Source organism: Acinonyx jubatus, chromosome A1 (genome assembly GCF_027475565.1).
Source record: "Acinonyx jubatus isolate Ajub_Pintada_27869175 chromosome A1, VMU_Ajub_asm_v1.0, whole genome shotgun sequence".
NCBI classification, from domain to species: Eukaryota; Metazoa; Chordata; class Mammalia; order Carnivora; family Felidae; genus Acinonyx; species Acinonyx jubatus.
In genome coordinates, this window is record NC_069380.1 from 128,705,156 (window position 1) to 128,721,953 (window position 16,798).

Genomic DNA, 16,798 nt, shown 5'->3' on the forward strand with positions numbered 1-16,798 from the left:
TATTTATTTTTTGAGAGAGAGAGTGCACATGTGTGTGCAAGCAGGTGAGGGGCAGAAGAGAGAGGGAGAGAGAGAATCCCTAGGAGAAAAAGATGCCATTGAGCAACTAGATAGCAGTGTTTCCGTTACTGACATTTAAAGTCATGAAGCCATGAAGCTTTTCAAAGGTAAGTGCAAGTTCATTTGTTTATTTTTCTTCATATTTATATGTTCTTTATTATTTTGTATTGTAAATATTACAGTATTGTAATCATTTTTATATAAATATTTTGGGATTGTGGAATGAGAGGAGGGTTATTGTGTAGGACGACTTCCACTATCACTAACGGAATCACTGCTGTCTGTTGGCTCAATGGAACCTTTTTCTTTGCATTCACTTTTGACAAGGAACCTATCCAATGACACTTGCTTTTGCCTCCTTTTGAGTATTTTTTGGAAATGTGGCATTGCATTGTCATTAAACAGATTGATTGCTTGCACTGCTACAGCCTTATTTGGGTGATGCTTTTCTACAAAATTTTGCCCTGTTTCCCACATTTTGTACATCTCCCTAGTCTCATTTGAGGTGAGGGATTATTCTGCCTTTTTCTGCCCCTCCTCTGCAGGTGAGATGCAGATGTAGACTTCTTATAAAATCTTGCTATTTTGGCCACTCGCATACCTCATTTGTACTTATCAAAGATTTCCTTCTTCTACCGTAATCATTCCCTTCTTCTACTACCCTTCTCTTCAAACTTTTTCTACATGGGGACCATTGTATACGCTCATGTGGATGTTGACTATAGTACAGTATTAATTAATGCTTGTCATATACTATATTTAATGAAATTGGCAATAAGCAGAGGATAGGGTCTGTATCTGCAGGCAGCCTGACCTAGAATGAAGCAAAGCATTCCTAAGCTTACTCTTGTCTGGAAAAGCAAAGGACTGTCCATAGGTGCTTTGAAGTGACAAAAAATACACTGGTGCCAGTTGTGGGCACCTTCCAGCATTCTAAAAAATCATTGATTTCTGCCAAACACCATGGCCTGAGACCGAGCATCCAAGCCTAGGAGATGATCATCCACAATCCTACAGTGAGGGAAGGAGAGAGAAAAACCATTGGCTCAGTTGTGATCATGTGACATTCAGCATCAAATACTACTTGTGTTGCAAGACATCGCTTGTTTATCAAGTTAAAATTTATGGGGTGCCTGGGTGGCTCAGTCAATTAAGCATTTGAATTGGGCTCAGGTCATCATCTCGCAATCTATAAATTTGAAGCCCGTGTTGGGCTCTGTGCTGACAGCTCAGCGCCTGGAGCTTGCCTTGGATTCTATCTCCCTCCCTCTCTCTGCCCCACCCCTCTCACACTCTGTTCCCCTCATCCCTCAGAAATAAACATTAAAATGTTTTTAAGGGGTGCCTTGGTGGCTCAGTTGGTTAAGTGCCTGACTTCGGCTCAGGTCATGATCTCACGGTTTGTGGGTTCGAGCCCCACATTGGGCTCTGTGCTGACAGCTCAGAGCCTGGAGCCTGCTTTGCATTCTGTGTCTCCCTCTCTCTCCCTCCCACTTACTCACTCTCTGTCTCTCTCTCTCTCTGTCAAAAATAAATAAAACATTAAAAAAATTTTTTTTAAATAAAAAAATTTATTAGAAAATTTTCTTGTCTTATGGAGCACTCACAGAACAAGTTTCTCACAATCCAAGGTTTTACCATATATGTCCATTATTGGGTGGATGGATGGATATATACACACAAACACACACACACACATACATACACACATAGAACCTACATACATACACATACACACAATGAAACATTATTCAGCCATGAAAAAGAAGCAAATCTCCTGCCATTCATGACTTGTATGAAATTTGAGGACATTATGCTAACTGAAGTAGGTCAGAGAGAGAGAGGGAGATAAATACTGTATTATCTCACTTATATGTTGAATCTAAAAAAGTTGAACTTACAGATCCAAAGAGTAGAATGCGGTTCTCTTGTGCAAGAGGTAGAGTGGTTAGGGGATAGAAAGATGGTGGTCAAAGGGTACAAATTTCTGGTTATAAGATGAAGAAATTCCAGATATCTAATGTACATCTGGGTGACTGTAGTTAATAATTCTGTGTTGTAAAGTTGCTGAGAATAGATCTTAAGTGTTCTCACCACACACACACACACACACACACACACACACACAGAGCTATGTGAGGTGATGGATATATTCATTAACTTGATTGCATTTCACTGTGTATACTTATATTAAATCACATTATATACCTTAAATGTATCTAATTTTTATCTATCATAACTTGATAAAGTTGGAAAAATACATAGAAAGGCCTACAAAAAATTTTAGAGCTATGACTGTCCTACATAGCAGCCATAAACACATGTAGCTGTTTACATCTAAATTAATTAAAATTAAAACAGTGAAAAAAATTGTTCACTTAGTTTCATTAGCTATGTTTGAACTTCTCAGTAGCTGCAAGTGTTCACCATATTGGACAGCACAGATAGAGAACATTTTCATCATGGTAGAAAGTTCTATTGGACAGTTCTGTTTTAGAGATGGAAATTTGATGAACGAACAGCAACTGAGTCAGGGTTTAGGTTTCTTTGCTCTGTCAAGTGCCCGCATGCGTGTAGTGGGTTGAATCATGGCTCCTCAAAAGATACGACTACCCGTAATTCACAGAACTTGTGAATATGAGCTCATTGGGAAATGGAGCTTTGCATATACAGTAAGTTAAGGATCATAAGATGAGATTGTCCTAGATTATTGGGTGGACCCTAAGTCCAGTGATAAGTATCCTTGTAAGAGAGGAGAACAGGAGGTTATGTGAAAATGGAGGTAGAAACTGGTGTTAGGGGGCTATGAGTGAAGAAATGCCTGGAGCTAGCAGGGGCTGGAAGAGGCAAGGGAGGATCCCCCGCTGGAGGGGGGCACTCTGCCAACCCCTCGATTTTTGATTTCTGGCCTTCAGAACTGTGAGGGAATACATTATTGTTGATTTAAGCTATCAAGTTTATGATGACTTTTTACAATAGCTGTAGGAAACTAATACATGGGGAAAGTCAAGAAGACTAAATGTTTCCTAAATGAAGACTTTGACTAGAAATGTTCCAGATGGGGAAAAGCTAGGCATGTATGAGGGTAGGCTATGTGCCTTTCTGTGAGTGACTGATACTAAGACTTTAATCCCAAAAGGGGAATTTGTTAGCATAATAAAATGGTGTTTCACGGGCGATAAGGTTATTAGAGCTGAAGCGTTTTACATGGAGGCAGTTAGCCTAAACTGTGGCTAGTATAAATTTCCCTCACCACAACCACCCTCAGTGCCAGGATCATCACATCTGTCTTGTTCTTGAGGCCAGAGGCATAATTGGTATTATCTCAACTGTGAATCGGGGCACCAACTGGCCTCTTCTCCTCAGTACTTGGTTCCCTGAATGTTTATTTCTCCCTTGGGAGTTTTAGAGAAATTTTGTGTTGTGCCTGGTCCCTTCTTTGCACCCTGCTCTGTTCCTACCTGCATGGCCAGCCTCTTAGTTCCTGATAGGTTTCTTCCCTCACTCTGCCCAGAACAGAAAGATTGCCACACCCATCCCGAGGAGCACCCTTAGACCCACATGGTGGGTGGCCCATTGACCTGTCTCCCTTCTTCAGGCCTCTTGGCCCTTCAGAACTCCTGATTCTTCTAGGGATGATCTTTTAGGAAAGAGTCTGAGTTTTATGAGCCCCAAAGATTTTATAATTTTGGGAGCACTGGTTGAGAAAAAGAATTCAAGCTTGCAAATACAGATTGAAGTATAAAAGTCAGTTTTTACTTAAAACGTAAAAAGAAATCACATCAGAGTACTGTTATAAAAAATCTGGTAGGTAGCATAAACATATAAAATCAGAAAAATAGCTTAGATTTTAAAAATGTATTACTTGTTAACATAATAATATTTTCAGTGTTATTATTTTCCACATCTTGAGGCTGCGTATCCTTTGATTTCTTCTTCACGTGATATTAAGTTTGTGATACCATTTCTATAGAGAGCATAGACAGAAAATTCAATCTTTTTTCTAGCATGTTGCTTAAAAGTTCTTCTGTTATTGATGATTTCAAGAAGTTTTTTAACTTAACAGCTTACTGATAATATACATTTTTAGTATTGTCAAATGTGAGAAACTAGTTTCACATGTGAACTTTTATAAACATACTTGATATTTAATATGTTACTATCAATTTCTACCCTATAAATACAGGAATAGTATAGATCCTGTGTAGCGTATTTCCCAATAAAAAATTAAAAATAAGTTATAATTTCATGAATTGCATCATTGAATATATTCCTAATATGAGAAAAATTCCTTTGGCCCATATGTCAAAATTCCTATGGACCATGAGAACCCAATCTTCTGTTTTATAATTTTATGTTTTATAATTGGAAAAGTTTTCTTCTAACTTTGAGCTTCTCGCAATCCTTATTTATTCTCCATTACCCACATACTTCTAGTACTGTGTGCTATAGGACCCATTTCTATAGTAATATGACCTCTGGTCCCACATCTTTATGCTCTGGTGCTGAGGCGACCAGCACAGTGGCAGTAGGAATATCCATCCTGGAAGCTGTTCCTATGCTGCCCCTGCTAGCAGTAATTTAACTACACGTGGAAGTGGCTGTGAACTGCATAACTACATCCCATTACAGTTAAACAAAATATCTTTCCAACTCAACTTCTTCTCTTAGCTGGATCCCAAAATAACTGAGCCACTTCAACACCACTGTGCTGTAAGGATTGATGAAGATTGCTGTTTCTTTCCACTTCAACATCTGCATGAAGAAGACATTGGAGTGGAAAGGGGTCATGTTATTATCAACCAATACAACAATAGCCAAATTATGGAAAGAGTCTAAATGTCCATCAATTGATAAATGGATAAAGAAATTGTGGTTTATATACACAATGGAATACTATGTGGCAATGAGAAAGAATGAAATACAGCCTTTTGTAGCAACGTGGATGGCACTGGAGAGGGTTATGCTAAGTGAAATAAGTCATAGAGAGAAAGACAGATACCATGTTTTCACTCCTATGTGGATCCTGAGAAACTTAACAGAAGACCATGGGGGAGGGGAAGGAAAGAAAAAGGCTAGAGAGGGAGGGAGCCAAAACGTAAGAGACTCTTAAAAACTCTTAAAAACAAACTGAGGGTTGACAGGGGTGGGGGATGGGCATTGAGGAGGGCACCTGTTGGGATGAACACTGGGTGTTGTATGGAAACCAATCTGATAATAAATTTAATAAAAAAAATTTTTGCTTTTGCCAATTTTACCAAAATGTATAATCTTGTGACATTGGCAGCATACCTCCCACTGCAAGTGAGAACCTTAAAACTTCGAGTTCATTACCCTCACAGCAAATCTGCTTCTGCTAAATACTTTTTGTGTCTCTGCAGGGCCAGCGTTTACAGAACAAGTGGATTAATACACTTCTCTGGAGAACAAGCATAAGTCAGAGAATTATAAGTGCAGTGACCCAAGAGAGACATTTTCTTATTAGGATCTTTTCCTCCACCTGGCATAGGTTCAGTTCATACCTTACATCCTCTTTCAAACTGGATGAATGCCACAGTTTTGACTGTAAAGAAAACCTAAGGGAAGAGTGAAAATCAAGGTGGTTTTAATTAATAACATTTAAAAAAACTGCACTAGCTCTTAGATTTGTCTTCCCAAACATCATCTGGCCCCATTCTGACATATATCATTTTACCTAGCATGCTTCCTCCCATTATTTTTGACCATATAGTTCTGTTTTTGTCTCAAAGTGTGGTGCAAGGCTGCATGGTTAATTTTTTTTTCATAAAATTTTTTTAATGTTTATTTATTTTTCAGAGTAAGAGAGCCAGAGTGTGAGGGGGGAAGGGGCAGAATGAGGGAGACACAGAATCCAAAACAGGCTCCAGACTCTGAGCTGTTAGCACAGAGCCTGACGCTGGGCTCGAACACGTGAACTGTGAGATCATGACCTGAGCCAAAGTAGGATGCTTAAAGGTTGAGCCATCCAGGCATTCCTTAAAAAAAAATTTTTTTTAAATGTTTGTTTATTTTTGAGAGACAGAGACCAGGTGCGGGTGGGGGAGGGGCAGAGGGAGACACAGAATCTGAAGGTTGATTAAAAAATTTGTTTTAAACATTTATTTATTTTTGAGAGAGGCAGGGGAGGGGCAGCGAGAAAGGAGGAGAGAGAATCCCAAGGAGGCTCTGTGCTGTGAGTGGAGAACACAATGCAGGGCTCAAACTCATGAATTGTGAGATCATGACCTGAGCCAAAATCAAGAGTGAGACGCTTAACCAACTGAGCCACCCAGGCGCCCCTGAAGGTTGATTTTAAACAAACTATCAAAGAAGACTCTGCCATGCTTTTGCTTTGTGTATCAGTACATAGAGGAATACATTAGTGAACAGGGAATATAAACAAGTTTTGATGTTTTATCTCATCAGAAAATGGTCACTTGGTTGGATCAAGTGAGATTTCTGGTACTGCCCAGATCCCAGATTCCATGATTCTGTGAATCCAAGGGGCTATATAAGCCTGTGGTTCCAGTTTACATATTCAGTTATTGAGAGTTATGGAAAGACTCATTCACTTATGGGGCCATTTGGCTCAGGATTTTAGCTGTACCTGGTCTGGGGTGCACGAATAGAACATCTCTTCTCTTACTTGAAGGAAAAAGATATTGTCTGCTGTGTTGGGCCTCTGTGACCATGTTGGGGAGGGTTAGAATAACACAGAGCCCCTCCCTGTGCTCCAGAAGGTAGTTAAACTCAGGTAGCAAAAGAGAGGCAAAGAAAAACCAAGTCTTGGAAGTTTCTGAGAGTGAAAGCCCACTGACTGTTCCCTCGGGGTGTGATATGAAGTAAGTCACTAATCTTCAAGGCTCAATGTGTAATGGGAGTTGTTGTGAGAAGTAAGTAAATACAAGGGAGGGGATGAGAAGATACTAGTCCAAGCTCATGTTTATTCTTTTACATTTCAGTTTGGATATGAGGAAGATAAACTGAAAGTTGGTGGGGGTGTTGGATTAAAGTTATGTGTACATACATCGGTATATATATAAATATATGAATATGTGTGTATATATGGATACACACACACACACACACACACACACACACACACACACACACAGAAAGGGAGTTATCTGTGGGCCCCAAGTGATTCTACAGTGTCAAGAAGAACAATCCAATGAATGCCTCCTTGCAGTCTTTTCTCTGTGACCCAGAGAATAGAGAATATTGACAGCATCTGACTGTGAAAGTACCTTTCACTTTCTGGTGCCACCAGAAATGCTGGATTTTTTGGATATAGATTTGGGACCCTGAACATCTCTCCTGTGTTTTGAAGGTGTTCTTTGTGCCTCATAAGCTAGGTGCCTCCAGAGCCTGATAGTTTCCCAAGTCTTAAGAGATTTTAGTTCAACTTTGATTTCCCCAAGCCAACACAAGCACTGGAGGAACCTGGATCTCTTAGGTTACTTCTTTTTTATCCTGACTTTGAAATTGTTTTTTTTAAATCATATTTAAGTATGCACATCAGTTACCTGAAATCATTGAAAAGGTTTCCTTGAGAATTTTGAGATTTGACATTGACAACTGAGTTCTGATTTAACACATTCCCTTTCATTTCACAGAAAAGACCCTGTCAAATTTTGTTCTAGTAGATTGTTTGAATATAGTTGCCTGACAGCATTTAAAATTTTTTTTTTACATTTTTCTCTTTGGGGAAAAGTACTTTTGTTACACAGCAGAAGGACTTGATTTTAATGTTGTCATCTCTTTTGAAAATTACTTTAAATTCGAATATATTCTCCCTTTTATATTCCTGTAATTTCTGGCTATGATTTACAGGAAATGATTTGTTTTGTGTTGGAACAAGGTTTTCAAAGGTAATTAAAAGACCTCTCCAGATAGGGAGATCAGCAGCAAGATTGACAAATTATGTAACTTCTTTAAGTTTTATAATATTTACAGCAAAGCACATGTGTTTCATAGGGTGATAGAACAACCTTTTGTGTTTACTTGGCCTGGGAAATAGGGAAGTTAGTGGATAATGACTTATATTCTAACACTGAGAGAGATGAGACATTTCTATTAAAATAGGCTTGGATCAAATTCTTCCATTAGAACCTTTTTAGTCTTGTTTCTTAGTGTTCCACATGGCTTTTATAATTAGTTTCAAACTTAATCCTATGAAATTTGGCTGGGAAGAGAAAGAAGGACTTACGTGAAAATTCACATTTGCAAATGGATGAGTGTTAAGCTCTTTAGCACAGACTTTTGATAGCATATTAAGTCAGGGATGTCCAAATGAAGAAATAAAGGGGTTTATAGCCCTGTTATAGCCGTGTAATTATAGTAGCTTTTCCTTCAGAGGTAGGCTGATAATCTGGGGGCTAGGAGGTTGTCCTTAAGAATAGGGTAAATATCTATGGGTCCATACTGAACTACATTCATTGTATTGTATAAAAATTCTTAATGGACTATACCATAAGAAGAGGTAGCCTATAACAGGTAAAGGATGAATAGTCTTAATATATGCATAAAGAGTTCTTACCCATCAATAAAACAGAGATGAATTCTCCATCAAAAAATGATGGCCTGATGGATGTCATTATTTGATATATAAAAGAAGAAAGATACATGGTTAATAAGTCTATTGAAAAATAGTCAATTTTATTAGTAAACAACAAATCAAAACGAAAACAAAGTAAGATGTTACTTTATTAGGTATGAAGAGATCAGAATGAAAATATCCCATGTTAGTGAAAGTAGGGAGAACCAAACATTTATTACAGGGGTGCAAGCAATTCCTGTAAGCTTCCTAGAGGGCAATGTGAGGTGCCTATAAGAAAATATTTCTAAGAGTGTATAGTAGTCTAATTCACCAATCCCAATTCTAGATTAAACTCAAATGATAAGACGTCTGAGGGTATTAATAGTGGCTTTAGAAACAACTAACTTCTCTTAAGGTATTAGTTAAATGTATTGTAGAACACTGATAGAACTGAATATGCAGCCATTAAAAACAGTGGGGTGTGTCTTCTGCTAGGAACAGGTTCTCCATGAGTCTCTTGCACTTGACCATGTTTTGAGAGCAGAAGCACCAACTGACTTTGTTCCAGAGACTATCTTTTCAAGTATGTTTGTGTAAGAAACAGCCTTGGAAAATAGAAATCTCTTCTTTGAGGGTAAAGAACAGATGTGCCCAGTATAAAAGACTCACATTCTTAAAGCTCAAGGTTATTCTCTTGTAATACAACCCAGGATGTGTGCAAGTATCATGTAGCTCTCTTTACAGTGCTTTGTGGGATTAGGGGAACTAGTATAAGAAAATGCTGACCATCTAGCTGTTGCCATTTTTGTGAGTAATAGTCTTACTCTGACCCAGGAATTTTGTGTCTTTATGAAATTGTGCCATGTGAACTTGTTAGGTTATAGTGTAAAATGTCAGACCCTTCATAGTTCTCGACTTACCTTTTCCCTAGTTAAAACTTGCCTGATTTAATTTTTGCAATGTTTTTATTAGTTTTCTTAGCTCTGTTTATGTTCAATTTTAATTCCAGTATAGTTACTATACAATATTAGTGTTATGTTAGTTTCAGGTGTACAACATAGTGATTCAACAATTTTGTACTTTATTCGGTGCTCATCATGATAGTATACTCCTAATCCCCTTCACCTATCTCAACCATCCCCCCAACCATCTCCCCTTTGGTAACCACCAGTTTGTTCTCTACAGCTAAGGGTCTGTTTTTTGGTTTATATCCCCCAACTTTTGTTCATTTGTTTTGTTTCTTAGATTCCATGTGTGAATGAAATCATACGGTATTTATCTTTTTCTTACTGACTTATTTTGCTTAAGCATTATACTCTCTAGCTCCATCCATGTTGTTGCAAATGGCGAGATTTTATTCTTTTTTTATGGCTGATAATATTGAATCACGTATGTATATACACCACCTCTTCTTTATTCATCTATCGATGGACACTTGGGCTGCTTGCATTGTTTATTGTGAATAATACTTTAATAAACATACGGGTGCATGTATCCTTTCAAATTAGTGTTTTCTTATTCCATAAGTAAATACCCAGTGGTGTGTTACTGGATGGTATGGTAATTCTGTTTTCAATTTTTTGAGGAAACTCCATACTGTTTCCCACAGTGGCTGCACCACTTTGCATTCCCACCAAGAGTACACGAAGGTTCCTTTTTCCCACATCCTCGCCAACTTTTATTATTTCACTTGTTGGTTTTGTGTTTTTGCTTTTAGCCATTCTGACAGGTGTGAAGCGATATCTCATTGTGGTTTTAATTTCTATTTCCCTGTTTTTACCAGTGCTTTTAAAAAATTTAAAGTAATATATAATGAGGGGTATAAAGATGAAAAAATAAAAAATTACCAAGACCTCTTTCTAGAAGTACATATTATTCTGTAACTTGTTTTGTCATGAATTCATGAAGAAAAAATTTCTTTAATGGTACACATCACTCACAGTAACTCTATGCTTTAAGTTAAACTTCTCAAAAGATGAAATTTTCATTAAATACTGAGAAATCTCTTATAATAAGTCTTTTTAATGGCTATGATTCCTTTGTACGGAGGTTTATAATTTATTTAACCAGACTCCCATTGATGCTTCCAGTTTTGTTTTTACTAATATCAACAAAGCTACAGTAAATCTTCTTGTATAGATACTTTGGTGGATGGATAGGCTATTCCTGGAAATGAAAATTAAAACATTTTTACCCAGTGTTGAAGTGTTGTGACGCAGTGATTGGTTGGGAGCCACAGGCTCATTTCACAATACTAGGTCTAAAATGTTTCTGAAGAACAAAACAGAACAAAAACCTGTAAGTGTGTGTAGTGTGTCTCGTCTGAATATCCGAATTAAGAAAAATCTGAAGGGAAGTTACTAAAATGTTAGCAATGGTTAATTCTGGACTGTGGGATTAGTGTTGACCTCTATTTTCTCTTTATAGTTTTTCATATTTTCTGATTTGTTTTTTACAGTGAGCATGAATTAGTCTTTTAAACAGAAGGGAAATAAAACTACTAATTTTTTTTATTCTTAAATATGAGGAATGACTTTATTTTATTTTTTTTCAATCTATGAAACTTATTGTCAAATTGGTTTCCTTCCATACAGTGCTCATCCCAAAAGGTGCCCTCCTCAATACCCATCACTCACCCTCCCCTCCTTCCCACCCCCCATCAACCCTCAGTTTGTTCTCAGTTTTTAAGAGTCTCTTATGCTTTGGCTCTCTCCCACTCTAACCTCTTTTTTTTTTCCTTCCCCTCCCCCATGGGTTTCTGTTAAGTTTCTCAGGATCCACATAAGAGTGAAAACATATGGTATCTGTCTTTCTCTGTATGACTTATTTCACTTAGCATAATACTCTCCAGTTCCAACCACATTGCTACAAAAGGCCGTATTTCATTCTTTCTCATTGCCAAGTTGTATTCCACTGTGTATATATATGACCCAGCAATAGCACTGCTAGGAATTTATCCAAGGGATACAGGAGTGCTGATGCATAGGGGCACTTGTACCCCAATGTTTATAGCAACACTTTCAACAATAGCCAAATGACGGAAAGAGCCTAAATGTCCATAAACTGATGAATGGATAAAGAAGTTGTGGCTTATATATACAATGGAAAACTACTAAAATTAAGGGATAAGAGACAAAAAGGAATAGGCTGAAAAAACGGGATATAGACATAAGCCATCCAAAAATATGAATTAAAAATTTTGTGATAAAGACATTTAAATAAAGTTATAGTTTTAATTAGAATAGTTTGGTGTGGGCCACTTGGGTGGTTCAGTCAGTTTAGCGTCTGACCTCAGTCCAGGTCATGATCTTGTGATTCGTGACTTCAAGCCCTGTGTCGGTCTCTGTGCTGACAGCTCAGAGACTGGAGTATGCTTCTGATTTTGTGTCTCCCTCTCTCTTTGCTCCTTGTCCTGCTCACACGTGCTCTCTCTCTCTCAAAAATAAGAATAAACATTTAAAAAAGTTTTTTAAGAATACTTTGGTGCAAACTTAACATTTCTTGAGTCCACAAGAAAGAAATGCTTCACAGTACAGCAGATGTGGGCCTTTGTAATAAATAGACATTTATTTTTTTATTTATTCCCCATGCTTAGATTTTTCTTCCCTATGTTTATTAATCAATTTTATTTCCTGAGTAATTACTCTATGCCTAGTCCTACTTTAGATGCTGTATCAGATGTAAAATTAGGAATCTGCTTTACATACTATAACAACAACATGCTTTATAGTGGTTATTTGCTAGGAATTTCTCTCAGTTTGTGGTTAATTGACGGCTTTATTTCTCTCCAGTTTTATTGTCTTATGAATCATTTTATTGCTCACTAGTCCATGTGCTAGGAATGTGTGGATATGGGAAAGGATGCACACATAAAAGTAAGAGTCATTAATTTAGTCACATACTGATCGAAGGAGTGTCTTGCAGAGAAGTTACAGTGAGTCCCATGATATGTTAGCTGCACATTTTTGTAAAGAACGTGTATGTGTGCATTAGATGATTTATGGATTAACAGATAGCTAGTGGCTTACCTACAATTTCCCTTAGCTAGCAATTCACACAAAAATGCTAAAGCCTGTAGTGACAGGACACATTTTCCACACATTCTCTGGTTAGTGGTCACTGGATTTAGACTGTCACACAGCCTGTGCAGCTGAGAGCTAGTCCCTATCAATACTCCTTTCTTTGGGGATCCCTCTTCCCACCAGTAAAAACAGCTGTCCTGATTCTAAAAGATGCCATCTGGCACCTGATATTTCCTTGGTCCTGCGTCCCTTGTGTGAATAGTGTTGATTCTTTGACTTCTTTTGTAACATCTCTGACCTAGTAGCCTGTAAAGAATATATCCTTTCAGCTCAGAGAAATTCTTTGTAGGCCAAGAAGCATTTTAATTTATTTAAGGGGAGACTTTCATTTCATGCTGAGGGAAGAAAGTTAACTTTTAAGTTTGGGGCGAGACTTGAAGTCCTGACATTAAGCTTGACAGAGTATTTGGTGCCGTTTGGTCATGTTTTGGTCTCCTAAAAGCCTCTGGCCAACTTAAAAAATAAATCATGATAGACACACTATTAAATTTTATGAAGTATGAATGTGCTTAATAGTCTAGGATAACAAAATGCTTTAAGTTTCTTCATGGGCCATCGCTTTTACTTGAGGCCACGCATACATTTCAAATACCGCTGACGATGTAAAGGGTGATTATGATCTGAGCTGAAGTCAGACGCTCAACCTACTGAGCCACCCAGGTGCCCCAACACTTCGGTGGTATTATGGAGAGCATTAGCTCCTATGAAAACTTTTGGTCAGTGTTTAATTAAAACCACTTCTGACCATATATAGGCTGTGGTTTATGAAAATGATGATAAAAATGTTGGTTTTTATCCACATTTTAAAAAAAGTAACTCCAATTCAACTCTAATTTTTTTCTAAAAGAGAACAATGACTTCCTAATTTTTTAAATATTGATTATGCACAAGGTAACATAGGTTCTTATTTTGTGAAGTTTCTGACAAAATGGCAAGGGATTCTTTGTGGTAGTTAGTAATTGAGTAACCCTAGTTCTTGAGCTGCCTGACCCTGATTCAGGGACCCAGATCCTTTGAGACTTTATTTCTAAAATAAAATTAATACCACAGATGTGATTAAGTAAGGTTATGCCACAAAAGCAGACTTACACCTATACATATATAAAATTTTACCGCTGTTATTATTTCCATTGATATTTATGTAGCACCTGCTAATTGCTTATAATGTTCTAAGATCCATGGGAATGGACATAGAATCTTTAGGTATCAAATCATTTTACAAAGAACCTTAATATGGCTTCTCTAGCCACTGGAAACAGCATAGATTAGGAATCCCTGGGGCCTAGAAATTTGATATTGTTAAAGAAGCAGCCCCATTTTATTTCTTTTTCTTCTTTTCTGGATTTTGTTTGTTTTTTGTTCTCTCTTATTTGAGTAGAAAAATACCTCTTACTCATAAACCTTCTTTATCAAGGCTGGGCATGTGGCCAGGTAACTTTATGTTAAGACCTTCTGACTAAAGACCATTGGAAGTATTCCTGTGATCGAAAAAAGTTAAATCTAATGGTTTATTTCAGTAGGGAATCATGCCCACTATGCGTGCCGCTGGGTGTCTCAAAAGGGATTTAGGGAGGGATGCTTACAGGGTTTGGGAAACTAGAGTTAGCCACACAGTGGTCTTGGTGGGGATTGGTTAGAGTTGGTAAACTAGGCGAATCTCTGGTCTTGGAATGTGTGGTCTGAATGAGCTGCTATTAAAGAGTCTGAGTTTAAACTGTTGGTCTTGGCATATCGTAGTCTTTTCAGTTGATTTATTTCATGATCGTGGTACAGTTTTGCAGGCTGTGAGTTCTGTTTCAGTTCTCACTAACCCTCTTCTAGTCTTCGTTCAGCCTAAGCTGAAGGAGAGGCCATGAGTTTTGGGACATGATTAACCCAGATCTGCACTGTCATCCTAAGCCTGCTGATCACAAGTGTGGTCACCGAATTTATCGACAGTTAGAGTTAGCCCCTCATGTTTCTTTAGGTGCAGGATAAGCTGCTGAATCACCTTTTATGGCATTTGACTGCACAACAGCATTAAATACTCTGGAGACGACATACTTGGCACCTAAAAGTAGGCAAAACTAGGACAAGAATTAGTATTAAAGTTCAAAGTGTGTCTGTATGTTCTATAAGGTTTGGGTATTTCCTTAAGTTGTTTATGGATTGTGCAGCTTTGTCACCATCTGAATAATTATTGGTTTGTGAGGGGTAAGGTTCTTGAAATTCCCATGATTACAAATGGAGCTCTCCCTAAATGTCCATCAGCTGACAAATCGATAAAGAAGATGTGGTTTATATATACAATGGAATACTACTTGGCAATGAGAAAGAATGAAATCTGGCCATTTGTAGCAACGTGGATGGAACTTGAGGGTATTATGCTAAGTGAAATAAGTCAGGGAGAAAGATACCATGTATGGTATCACATATATCATATGTGGATCCTGAGAAACTTAATGGGGGACCATGGGGGGAGGGGAAGGGGAAACAAGTTACAGAGAGGGAGGGAGGCAAGCCAAAAGAAACTCTCGAATGCTGAGAACAAACTGAGGGTTGATGGGGGGTGGGGTCGAGGGGAAAGTGGGTGATGGGCATTGAGGTAGGCACCTGTTGGGATGAGCACTGGGTGTTGTATGGAAACCGATTTGATAATAAATTATATTTAATATGAAAAAATGGAGCTCTCTTACTAACAATTTGTAATGCTAAACCAGCTGAGAGGCAAGAGAATAAGGAAGAAAGCCATGCAAAGCATTGTATGGCAATCAGTGTTTTCTGCCTCTGAAGAGGTGAGGTTTGGGAGGTATTGGATGAGGCCATCTGCCTCAAATAATCTTCAGTTTTGGGACTGAGAAGCTCTGGAAATCGTCAGTCAGTCCCAGTTGACTTTCTATGCTCATAACAGTGGTACCTGCCAGTTACTTCTTCTCTGTGGTAACACTAGTCCAGGATGCCTGCTACACATTTTTTACTAAGGTTCTTTCAGTGTTTCTTCTAGAAACTTTGGTTCCTTAATTTAAGCTTATGCAGGTGAACTTATTACTGAGCTACATGAGACACATACCGAGTCAGTAGGTGGCGTCCAGGGCATTCAGTACTTTTTTTGATTTTCACACATGTATTGTACCTATCACTGCAGCATCCTTGCCGTCGCGTCCGACCCAGAAGTCCCCAATCAGAGCCAGCGATATTTTATTTGTAGACAATCAACTTGAATCTATAAATTATTATTGGCAAAGGATTATAATTTTGACTCCGTAACATTAACAAAAGGAAACCCAGACATTCTTGATAAGTAGTTTTTGGTTTTGTTTTGTTCCTGGAAGTCCGTAGAACAGCAGTTGTATGTGGTTATGTTAGTCTCAAGATACTTAATTTGCTGACCTTATTATTTCAGAAAAGATTTTGTATGGATTATATTTGTGGGAAGGTAAAATAATGGTTTGAGATTTTCATCAAATATGGAGAGTAGTTATTTATGAAAAACAAAGAAATGTCTATTTCTGTTTCTTTGTTCCCAATTAATGTAGATAAATTTTAAAATGCATTAAAGCAATGGTAAAGAAAATAAAAACAAACAAAATAATGATACGATTACATGACTCTCATTAAATTTTTATAATAAGAATATTGGTGTGGGGAGGAGAGGAATTCTAATGGAGCAATAATACATAATTAGTATTTACCTAGAAAGTAATATATAATCAGCCATTGATTTTCCCAGATTTAGAACATGATATGGAGTGTGAAGATCTTGATCAATCTCCAGGCCTTCGCTTTATCCCCAAAAGTATACTATGAGTGTTGCCAGTCGACAAGCTGGTTTTCACATAGAGGCAAAAATATTTTGTATGAAGTTATTGTATCAGCCTTTTATATAAGCATGAAGATGTTTCTATCTGAAAAATAGATTTTAACTCATTTCACCTGCATATAACTCATCTTGGAAGGCTGAACTTTTAATTGACATTCTGAAAATAAATTGATAGAAGAGAATATCTCAGGACAACTTATCACCTGCTTGAGTAAACTTGGAACACTGTGTAGATACTGACTAGATAGGCTTAGAAGAAGAATCTAACTTTTAGCTCATACAATTTCTTGGCATTTTGTAATTAATAAGGAATCCAGT